Source organism: Rhipicephalus sanguineus, chromosome 1 (genome assembly GCF_013339695.2).
Source record: "Rhipicephalus sanguineus isolate Rsan-2018 chromosome 1, BIME_Rsan_1.4, whole genome shotgun sequence".
Classification (NCBI taxonomy): Eukaryota; Metazoa; Arthropoda; class Arachnida; order Ixodida; family Ixodidae; genus Rhipicephalus; species Rhipicephalus sanguineus.
The window spans coordinates 24,307,663-24,319,839 of NC_051176.1; positions in this window are offsets into that span (position 1 = coordinate 24,307,663).

Consider the following 12,177-nt stretch of genomic DNA (forward strand, 5'->3'; position numbering starts at 1 on the left):
GGAAACCGCGCCTCATTGTTCGAGAAGTTTCACGATTATTGTAGATCGTTTTGTTAAGATTGCGCGCAAGACGCGAACACTCGAGCTTAATCTAGAGCTTGCGCAACAACCAGCGATAACGCTGGAATATTCGACGGCACATGTATAAATGCCGACGCACTTCACCGCTTGTCAGTTTTTTGACGGCCGACGCCCAGTTCGCCGCCATCAGTGTACAGCGCGTATTGCTGTAGTTTGAGTTTTCATTCCGGCAACAAGTTCGGCCAAATAAAGAGTTTCATCTTGACCACGCCAGCTGTTGTCTTTGTCGACGTCACGACCCCGTGACAATATGACGTGAAGAATAGAACTGAAAAATAAATACATTTGCTTTGGCCATGCAGTTACCATTAACCCAGCAAATAAGTGTGTAATAATTAAGAAGCTGAGAATCGGGTGAAATACACTTCGCCGGTACTCAGAGTTGCGGCTTTCTAGTATCTATCAGGACGAAAGCTTGCAAAAGCTATATCTTACCACTACTCATCTATATAAGACAGAGGATAATATAAGACAGAGGAGACAGAGACAGAGGATGGAGTTGAGCTTAAATTAAAGATTAACATGAAAGAGCCGAAGAGAACCGAATAAACTACGAAATAAATGCTAGTAATGATATAGTTGCTGAAACCAAGAAATATATATGAATTGGCAGTGCATTAAGTGTAAAAAAGTAAACAAATCGTCACTTTGGATGAAGGCGGGGATTTGAAGCAATAGCAAGTGTTGTAGTGGTGACAAAAAGGACATGGGAAGCTGAAATTATTAAATCTAGGGCGTTGAGGCTGGTGCAGCTACTGGATAACGGTTAATAGAATGGAAGTTGGAGATGCCTTGTTTCAGAGCGGACATGTTTAGGCTGATGATAGAAGTAAAGCACAGGCTGAGGTACTCAGACAAGTGTCTGTTTATAACCGATTTCTTCTTTCATATAAAGGTGCCGTGAGGAGATCAATGTCTGAAATCACTGTACTCTCTCAATGCTGCGGCCGCTCATTATATACTAACAGCCTGAGTACTGTAATTTAAACCTCCATAGCCTAAAAGTCAAATCGTAGGTAGTGTTATATAGCCTCTCCACGAAGAGCACAAATATTGTATTTTCTTACGCTCTTTTGTTTCTTTTTTTGCAGATTTTTGAAGACATCACAAAGTAAAAAATGGATCCAACTGTTACAAAGCAATTATGATAAAGTTATTTCTTTTGCATGGAATGGACATATGCCAAATGCAGAATCCAGGGGTGTGGAGAACTTTAATAAATAGCAGTATTGCCCATTTCCACTGCACTGTCTTCCTGCACAGCATATTTACACTTGACACTTTACAGCAGTGTCCCAATCTAAGCATGCAGTCTTTGAGTGCCATACAGGGGATAGGATAGAAGGATAGGCGAACTTGAAAGAGCATTTCTCCAAACTTGGAAATTCGGCTCTTGGCTCGTCTAACCGGCGCTTCGAAACCTCCAGAAAAAGCACATCAAGTGGGACCAAACCATTCTTGATGGTACGCCAGGTATCCTGCGCGGCAAGTGCCATTGGTAATAAGCGCGACCAGTATGCAAGGCTGAGATCAGCAAGAGATGAGCATATAGGGTAGGGGCCACTATAGAAGAAATATACTTCAGTAAAACTTGTTGTTCGGTGCTTCAAGAAAATTAGAAGACGCAAACCACGAAAGGAAACTCTCCAAACTTCTGACTTCCAAATTCGGCATATCCTCTTTGCGTGTCCAACAAGTATGGCAGGGACCGCCGGCAGGGACCGAACCTGCGACCTTCGAATAACGCGTCCGATGCTCTACCACTGAGCTACTGCGGCGGTCATCCCCCCGTCCACTTTATAGGGTATATATGTGCATTTATACCTAGGAGTGTTAGTCAACACCGTTCACAGCCATGGCGGCGAGTTTGGAACACACTTTTTCTGCCTGTTGGCGTCACTTAACACCGGATCTTTCTACGTCCAATAATGCCTCGCATACTACCTGAAGGCATCAAGTCTGCCAGAGCGAGACCCTTGCTATGAATGAAGGAAAGAAGATGGCTTTTAAGGGCTCGTTTTTCTTTTTTGGACACAATATTAATGAGAACTAACCGACAATATTGCCAAGGAAAGTATTGCAGATGTTATTTGTAATAATTGGAATATAAATATAAAGATAACTTGCCGGCGGTAAGTTATCTTTACATTTATTGAAACGTACCAGAAGTTTCGCACGTGCGTGCGATGCATATTTACGTAAAAGGATACCAAGTAGGCCTGTGCGTTTTTGTAACAAATTTTTAGTGATCTGTCGGGCTTAATCTTAGCCACAGTCTTCTACTCATCTAGAATGACTAAATATATATGCGTACTTGCATATTTCGCCCCATTAAAGGACCCTAACAGCAAAATTGAAACCTCAAGATGTTTGTGCTGTTTATTTTCCTGTATGCGGGGGCACTTTTGACTGATTATTAGTGCTGGACGTTAACTTTGAGATATTTTAATTTGGTTTTTAAAGTAAGCGTGAGTGCTCATCTGAGTTGGCAGCATCTCGCGACATCGCCACTGGTATGACGTAGACAGAGGACGTCAGAGAAGATTTTCGGGGTGCGCACAATACCACGACTGGCACCTGGCGAGGGCTATGGTTGTTCGTCGCCCCTCTCGCTCTGTTGCCGAGCTGCTCTCAACGTAGGTCTGGCTGCTTCGGCCAGGCATGCTTTTCACGCGCTTTTCGTTTCATTTTTTACCGCGCGAGGGGCCCCGATTTGAAAAATGCGCTTTCAACGACACCAAAGCTTCAGTACACGTGATCTTTGGCGCTCCCCCGCTATGGGTCGCTAGTTTCTTATGACATTAGGCGGGAGTTTCGAACTGATGCTAAATTGTTCTCAATTAATGACGCTAGCATTCATTATACGACGCGTTAGAGCATTTATGATTCAATTTCGGGATTACCAAACACAGAGCTACAAATTGCAGTAAAAAAGTCGCAAACAAACTTTCGCTGTCAGGAGTGATTCAGCATAAAATATTAGGCATCACAGAAGTGCGAGCAATGCTGTTTCGCTACATTTTCAGCGTAGATGAATTTAAACGTAACTTAGCCCTCGCGCTGATCTGGAATGCTTAAACATGCTAACCGAACACCGATCATGCTACGGGCGTCCACAGTAAAAGCGAAAATCAGTTACGATAAGAGTTGACGGGGCTTTTCATACCGCTGCTGTTGTAAACCAGTACGTATAAAGCTGGACACTGAGGGTGTAAAGCTCGCGAATTTGCATATTCTGCTTTCCACGAAGAAAGCGTACCCCTCCAGGACGTGCGCGGTGGAGTACATGGAGCGGAGACAATCTTTCTGCACACACATGAAGTTAGTCACGAGTCCACGCGGCGTCGACTGCGTGGCTCAAAGGAGCAGAGAAGCGCGCATCATACTGCCGTGCGCCCTTGGCGGTAGATGAAGTATGTGCATGCGAAGACCGCTATCTAGACTCAGCCTTTCTCGTCTATACGCGACAAAACGATGAATGACGTGACAAACAAACGACAATAACACTATGCCACTTTCGTTCTTCTAGGTGAACTGATTCCCGGCACTGACTGTATAAGGAATAGCTGCGCAAAATAAATAAATAAATAATAACAACACAGAGAGAGAGAAAGAAAAATGTTGCGCCAGAGCCAAGAGCGCCGGCGCAACTCTCGAGTGGTGCCAAATCTCAAGGATAAGTAAGCGAGCGCTCAAACTCTAATCCCGACTACGGGTCTTATATATACTGGAAGCTCCAAGGGCGGAACGGTAGCAGGAGACGCAAATGCAGAGCCGGGTTCGTATAAGTGCAATGCCCAAATGGTTCTTTGTCATCGCGTAGAGCGTAAGAAAGCACTAACGTTGCAGGAGGGGCAAAAGGGGAGATCGCCGATTTAGTCTCAAATCCGATCCATAGCCGATTTAGAAAATAATGCACGCGTGCATAATAAAGAAACTGCGAAGGAAACGCAAAGGCCTGCACGCGCGTCGGTTACTGAATGCGTTCGTCTTGGCGTGAAAGCGGGCGGATTGAAATGTAGCGTCTTCCTCATTCGTCTCCTTCACCGTCCATCATTCGACGCGAGACGAAAGGGACGCGAGGTTATATGCACACAAGCGTAGAAGGAAGGTGCGCTCGCAGAAACGAAAGATGCAGAAAAAACAAAGGTCCCAGCACACACACAGATAGAGGTTTAAGAGCTCTTCACAGATATACACCACAGGCTTCGCCAAGGGCGCGTGATGTCGCCACGGAGAGGGAGGCGAAATCCGCGCAACACGCAAAGCGGCCTAGCGGATTTCGACAATACCTTTGGCGCATCCCGTAACCTCCCCGTTTTCCCCATTGCGTCCATGGACGCGCACGCTCGCTCAGAGCCTCCATTTCGGGAGCGATAGAACGGTGCATACATCTCAGCCGGTCCCTACACAGCGGCGTCACCTCCTAACGCCCCCTCACCCTGCCGCCTCTGCGTTCGCGGGAATCGTCGCCGAGCTCGGTGTCCGCTCAGAGAGTGTTACTAGTGGGTAAAGTGGGGGTTAGGGAAAGATCGGTGTGAGCGCTTGGGCGTAATAGGATTTATTCCTCGCTGCAGCGGGCAGTAATTTTTTTTCGATCGGAGTTGAGGGAGCGATGCACGAGCGTCGTCGCCGTCGGTGGCCGTCGACTACTTAAAGGGAGGGCACGCGACGATGGCTGTAAAGGAGCGCTGCTTGCGGTCGACGGAAGCTGACGTTCTTGCAAGCAGAGCAGTACCGGCACCTGCCGCTGCTGCTCGAGCGGTCCTGACAGCATCCGAGGTACCTGCGTCGAGCGTGACCGACTATAGGACGCAGCCAGGCTCTCTCCTCCGGCATCAGCGGCCACAATCCGGGCTAACGGTGAGCGACGCACCTGTTTTTTTTTTTTTTTTTTGAAGTGAGGTTCAATCTGATGGCCCGAACAAAAGTCTTTCTCCGCTGAGATTCGAGCCCATGTCCCATTATCAATGTGCATTTTATAGTGGGGTGCGCTGCCCGCCGTGCTGTCGCTCCAGGACGTGACATGAAAAGACATGGCATGATTAGATGAGAATGTTAGTTAGTTTGATAAAGTGTTTTCTACAGGCTGGATTAGCCACGCAGTCTGGGCTGGTAGCTGCTCAGCCGGCTCGTTTCACTGTTCACGAATTTCTTACCAATTGTCATTCGACCACAAGGCATGACACCTGCTCGCGCACTGTTATCCTTCCTTTGGAGACGTTACCTGTTGCACAGATCTGTTCGGACATTTGTTTTTTTTATGTTTTCTAGCAGGAGGCCTTACTTTATAGTCTAGACAGACATTTCAGTGCCAGCATGACCAAATCGAATAATATAATGTCTTCGTACTGTCTATCTAACGCAGAATAGCTCGTCCAGTTTGTACATTCCATGCTGGGATCTACGCTACTTCTGCACTATGTCTATGAGATAGAGTGGCTTCCAGTTGATTTATCTCATTAACTACGATGAGCCACGTTACGTTGTCGAACGCGAACGAAGATTACAGCGACTAGCGTCTTTGTGGGAACTGATTGCTTACTGCTGCTCCGACAGCTGGTTGTCTGCAGAGCGCTTCTCTTACAGTAACGCCCACTGTTCCATTGTCAGAGGTATCAATATAGGAAGTTATCCATTAGAAGGCAATGCTGCATCCTTATCTTGTGAAATTATTAAGTCTAATGGTATGAGACAAAATCTGTCTAGAGGATCACCATGTGAGGGTTCTTAAATTACCATTCTCGAGTCCGTATGCATGACGGCAGGGCACCCTTCGAGCCTGCTTAGCTCTTAAAAGAAAGGTAGTAAACAAAGGTAGTAACTACAGTATTTACTACCCCCTTGACGTGGGTTACTACTTTTCGATAACATTTTCTCCTTTAGAGTAAAGTGACCATATTCGGCAGACTCCAAAGCGGGACGGGGGGTGGCGGAATGACGGAAGGAAGAACGTCTCATATAGCTCAAGCACAGAATGACCGCGTTGCTAGTATCAAGGGATCTAATATGCATCTCAAGTGTCCTGATCCTATCCGGTCTTTAGTTAATTCCTGTGTCGAGAAGTAAGTCAGGCCAGTAATGTCAGATAAGGAAGGGTATTTTGTAATTATGCCGGACAGTTTGTTCTCAGAAAAAGCATTCACAGCCATAAAAAAGAATTTTAGCAAGGTAAAACTTAAACCATCGGTAGTTAGGCAGCGTGCTGTGGACCTTTAGTTAAGACATAACCTTCAGAGAATAGCTTGTAATGTCAAGAAGGCTAAAACACTTATTTTAGAATTATTTTTTTTTCAGCAAAAACACATAAGAAGGAGATTCCGTTTCGAGCAATTGTTTCAAAACAAGGCACCTGGCAAATCGCTGTATCTAGTTATTTGCAGAACTGCTTAAACTCTGAGTTTTTCAGACCCTTTTCATATGCGTAATTCTCAGGCGCTAGTTCAGTTCCTCTCAGAGGAGAACCCCTGCAGTTGTAAGGCTTTTAGTATGAATATTGAAGACCTTTATTACTCTTTGCCGCATGAGGACTTGTTAAAATGTGTTAATGAATGTATTAACGAACAAGGGCACGAGACGGTTTTCACCGATAAATGGGGGCTCCTACCGGTGCTTTTCTAGAAATTCTTTCCATGTATCTTGATCCGACGCTGGATGGTTGAAAGGAAGGCGTTTATGTGCTGAAATCAGGGATATGTATGGGTTCTAAGGTTGCTCCGGTTCTTAGTGATTTATACCTTAGAAAGACTGACAAACTTTTGGAAGGCGCCATAGGGAATTCGGGTATTAAGGGTTTTTGCAATGTCGACGATTACTTGATTTTTTGTAGTGGTGGGGACTTTGAAACTGTGGGAACCTCAGTGAGCGATAAATTTGAATTAAATGGAGGAGGGCCGAACTTTACAAAAGAGGTGCCTCACAATAATGGAATATAATTTCTAGACATTTCCTTAACGTTTCAGAAGAACCACGTGTGCTGGCAGTATTTTCCTAGATCTTCAAAACCGCTGCCAAATTTTTCGTCGAAGCACTTGAAGGTTGTAAAAAACGGTATCCGCCATGTCTTGCTTTACGTCAGCCCTCACCAAGTCATGTGAGCACAGAATGAGGGATAACTTTAACGAATAGGTTACGCGCCTTTTAGATGTACGTTATCCTCGTAATGCAGTGACCACTGTCGCTGAACGTTTAAAGATGTCCATTATGTTAAGTCCGAGCATGGTTGCAGAAAGCGATAGGAAGAAACGTGTCGTACGTATACCGTACATTCATTGCGTATCTCACAGGCTAAAGAAAGTAGGAAGTGGATACGGCGTTAATGTTGTTTTCACGGCTGCCAATAAGCTAGGTAAGATTTGTGCTGCTGTGCAGAGGAAGAATGAGCAAGTAAAAGACAAGAAGCGGACCGATATTTCTTTCGTAAAACACACCAACAAATTCACTAATTGCCGTACAAGTGTGGTGTATAAGGTCCCTTTCAGCTGCGGCCGCTTCTACGTAGGACAAACGGGCCGATGCATTAACCAGAGATTGCTGGAACATAAGAGATCGCTAACCGGAGGCACACTTTTTAATGTATCTTTACATTGTCGAGAGTGTAAGTGCACGCCAAAATTCGATGAATGCGCAGTGTTGTACCGGCATAGGAATGAAGAAACGCGCCTGATGATTGAGGCATGGCATATCGAGAATAGTGGTAGCGCATGCGTGAGCCAACCGTCGACTGACTTGCATAAAGATGAAATCAAATGACTTAACAGTTATCTTCTACGTAGACCCCCATGCGCGGCGGATTGATATGTTCGCCTGTTGCATGGGCATGCGCAGATAAGTTTTGTGCCTTCTTTCTTTTCCGCCGTTGCGCGTCTCTTCAACTGTTAGTCGGCGTTTGTGGTGTCCTGACTTCTTTCTTGTGCCCGTGGTTGCAGGCCCTGTCTTTTTAGAATTATCAAGTTCTTCGAAGAAAAGCCATGCAAGACGCGTGAAGAGATTTTTGCCACAACACAAGAAACTAGATTAACCTGCCCGAAACGATGCTACAGTGAACTATTTATGCTTTATTCTCAGCATTTCTGATTTCGCATGGTTTGTGCTCTACGTATTTACATTTCCGCGGAAGGGCTTTTGCATTTAGTCTTTTAAATAGGCGCGTCTAAGATATTTCCAAAGAGGCGTGCCTACTTCTGGCTACTTTTGTAGTCCTTGGCTCAAGTTGGCTGCTTTCTGGCTAGTTTTTCCAATTTTCTGGCTATTTTTCGCGTTTCAAATAAAATAAAATCAAATTCATTTCAACATAAATACAAGTGATGTTGAGGACCATGAACTAAAGGCTAGCAAGGCTTCACGTGGTCCATGGCCCCATTTTCGCGCAGCTATAAAATAGCAACTGAGAAAAACGCACTGTAAAACAAAAGGTCATACTCAGAACTGAAATAACACATGATTATACATACTTAAAAATACAACTGGCCATCGATACAATACGAAAGCTGTGATGATTTTCGACCTGGCAACCGTGATGGTATGCTTGAACTTAATAAATGTATCTATGTGCACCTTACATTGAATTTTATCTGCAGGGCTCTCAGCGTGATAAAATGGACAGCGTGACACCGGGCGCGTTTCCATCAGAATGCAACAGTGAAGTGGGTGATGTGGTTGATGCCAAAGATAATGAGGAACCTCTCAATGGAAACCTGTTACCGTTGCCGACACAAGTAGAACACAGCATGGAGATTTGTTTTAGGGGGTCTTGAATGAAAAGCTTGTCGTTTCAAAAAGCGAGATGCATTTGATGGTATTTAAACATGCCATAAAACGTAGTTTGTCCTTTACAGGAATGGCAAATTTGGTTGAAATGATCAACTGTTTTTTTGAACTACCTGTTCTGCTGTACTCGCGATACGAGCTTGGTAAGCTCTTTGCAGAGCACGGCACCTGCATGAATTTTGATTACATTTGTGATCACTGTTCGGCAGTGCATTCCTATAGATCAATCGAGTCCTTGCTTGTAGTGTCAGAAATGTGGCTGGGCTGCAGCGTCCTCAATAAATAGTGCATCATTCTTTGCCCTATTGGAAGTGCCCACTGAGCTTAGAAAGGTGTTAAAGAACTACACAGTTCTTGACCTTAAGTCGAAGCAGTAACCGTTTGGATATTTGTGATGGTGAATTATATCGCAAATTCGTTTCTGCTACAGCAGACAAGGGGCACAGGGTTAGTTTGACATTAAATGCAGATGGCACGCCACTATTTTCCTCCAGCAACACTTCAATTTGGCTATACAGTTATTGGTGAATGAGGTGCCCAATATGCAAAGAGAAGACAAACTTGTGTTGGCTGCTCTTTGGTTTGGAAAAAAAAAAACAAAATCAGGTATGGGCATCTTTCTAGAGGCGCTTGTAGAAGAAAATGGATGGTTTGTCACAGAATGGCGTTGTTCTAGAGCATGAAGGGCAGCCGACGCTGTTCAGGGAGTATAGCACTTGCTGTGCAGTCTATTCAGTGACAAGAGACCCTAGGCAAGGGGTCATGCCGTTCAATGCCTATATTACGGCCGCAGCTAGTGTCTGCGAAGGGGGAACGTATCGCAGGCACTCCTAGGTAGAAAAAATGAGCCATAAAATGAAATTGTGGAAGATGCACAAATTGCATTGAAACAAGAGCATTCTGAAAGAGGAGTGAAGACAGTCTCTCCACTCCTAAACTTGCCACACTTTGATATAGTCTGGGGTTTTGTCCCCGATTATATGCATTGTATTTTTTTTAGGAGTGGCGAGAGAATTTCTAGAAATGTAGATGGGTGATGCGTAATGTTGTTTCTATATTGGAAAGGATAAAAAACCATTGATGGAAGGCTGTCAGCTCTTGCTCCTCCTAGAGAAGTGCGGCGGTTGCCAAGAGCAACCAAGGAAAAAAAGTGGTGGAAAGCGAAGGAATTCGAAAACTAGGTGCTCTTCTACAGCTTGCCAGTGCTGCATGAAATTTTGGATAAATCCTGCATCAGGCACTGGGCTTGCCTTGTTTAGGCACTGCACATGCTGCTGTCGCGTAGCATAAGTAGATCGGATTTTCTGCGAGCAGAAGAACTCCTACTAGAGTTTCACGTCATTGCACAAGTTATTTATAGAAAAAATGCATGACGTCTAACTTACATCAACTTGTACCTATTGGGAAACGCGTGAGGCACTGAGGCCCACTGTGGGCACACTCGGCTTTCTCATTGGAAGCCGGCAATGGTGCACTAAAAGCAGTGGTAAAGGCTGCTAATGGCGTACCGCACCAGAACTGTAGAGTGCGTCAAGTTCAGGGCTTCATTGACCAGCTATTAAGCATGATAACCGAAACGAGAGTGCTTGAATACTGCACGTCCCTTGACAAAGCAGTTACACAGAAAACAGTTGGTTTTGCAGAATACATCCGTCTCTTTGGTAGAGGTGTCCCGTATAGCACAAGTAACAACAGTGATGTTTCTAAGGATCTTGTACAATACTCCCGCATGCTCAGGAAAGGGACAATATACACAGGCCGTAGCTATTTGTGAAAAAGAAAGACCAAGAATTCCACCACCCAGCTTTTTGACCAGTCATACGCAGTAACAGAAGCTGTTCTTTCTAAACAAAGTAATAAAGTGTATATTGCAGCCAGGCGCCTCCACTGCTCAGCAGTAAAATATAACACCTTGGTAATGGACCACTTGGTGAAGGTCCAAAAAGAAGAAGCAACTCTTGTATCAGCGTCAGAAATTTCGAGTGTTTGTGCACTCATGCAAGTAGGACCGAACCTGTTCATTCAACCTGGGCCTGGCTCGTTCACTTTGTAAATTTTCATATCTCAGGTGCAGTCTTATCAGGGTTGCCTGGTGAAAAAAACAGAATATATAGCCAAGACATTGGAAAAATGAGCCAGAAGTAGCCAACTTGAGCCAAGGGCAGTCAAAGTAGCCATACGTGTGTGAAAACAACTGTTTTATTTAAATGTCTAAATGCAAGAGGCCTGTAATAGAAGTATAAATAAATACAGCAAGTACGCTTTCAAATAGTTGCTAAGATTAATGCATAAATGGTTGACCTTGAAAATAATTTCGTGGTGGATGATCAAGTTTTTTGCATTGTTGCAGAAATTGCACTCTTCCCACGCGTCCTGTGTGGCTTTTTTAAAAAAAGGACTAGGAGTACCAGGCTTGTGTCGACAATGAAATTAACTACTTCATGAGTGCTCCAAATCAGAGTTGTTGGGATTAAAGCATAAATTGTGGTCACTTTCGCAATCGTTTCTCGCGTGATGACACTGTCCAAGCAGTTAATGGTCACGAATGGCAGTCGGTACCTAATTCGAAGAACTAACACAAACAATTCTTCAGATAACCGACTTCTAACGTCCGTGAATGCAGAGCGTCATGGATGCGGAGCGCTTTAGGTTGTTTTGTTCTCTTTCAACTAGAGTTTACAGTATTGTTCAGCAATAAGGGTCGGCAAAATGAGGCCCTATGCAACAGTTCTCACCCACTCCCCCCGCCCGCCTAGTCCCAGTCACATTTGACCCAAAAGTGTCGTATTTTGTGCAATGCTAGTGCCAATTCAAATTTGGGAGCTGGAAACACACGTTGGACATCGCGTTTCGACACCACATACTCGAACGCAAGCGGCTGCAATACTACCAAATATTTACAACTTCTTAAAATTGAGGGAACAAGAAAGTAGCCAAAAAGTAGTCGATGTTTTTTTCCGCCACAATTGGCCTAAAGATGTAGCGAAAATGGTGCAAAGTAGCCAAACCTGGCAACCCTGGTTCTTATTTATTTATTTGCTTATTCATTTATTTATAATACCCTCAGGGTATAAATACATTACAGAGGGGGTGGGGGTGCATAGTAAACAAGAGCATGAACAATAACAGCAAAAAAAAAAAAACAAAACCGGAAGCATTATACCAATTATCCCAAAAATCTAGTACAGTACAATAAGTTGAATAAATAAACATGTAGTGCTACAGTACGCTGGATAAAACATTTTTAAATGCAGTTGTATCAGTTATATCAGTTATGAAGGCTGGTAAGTGATTCCAATCACCTGCTCTCCTGGGAGCAAATGACTG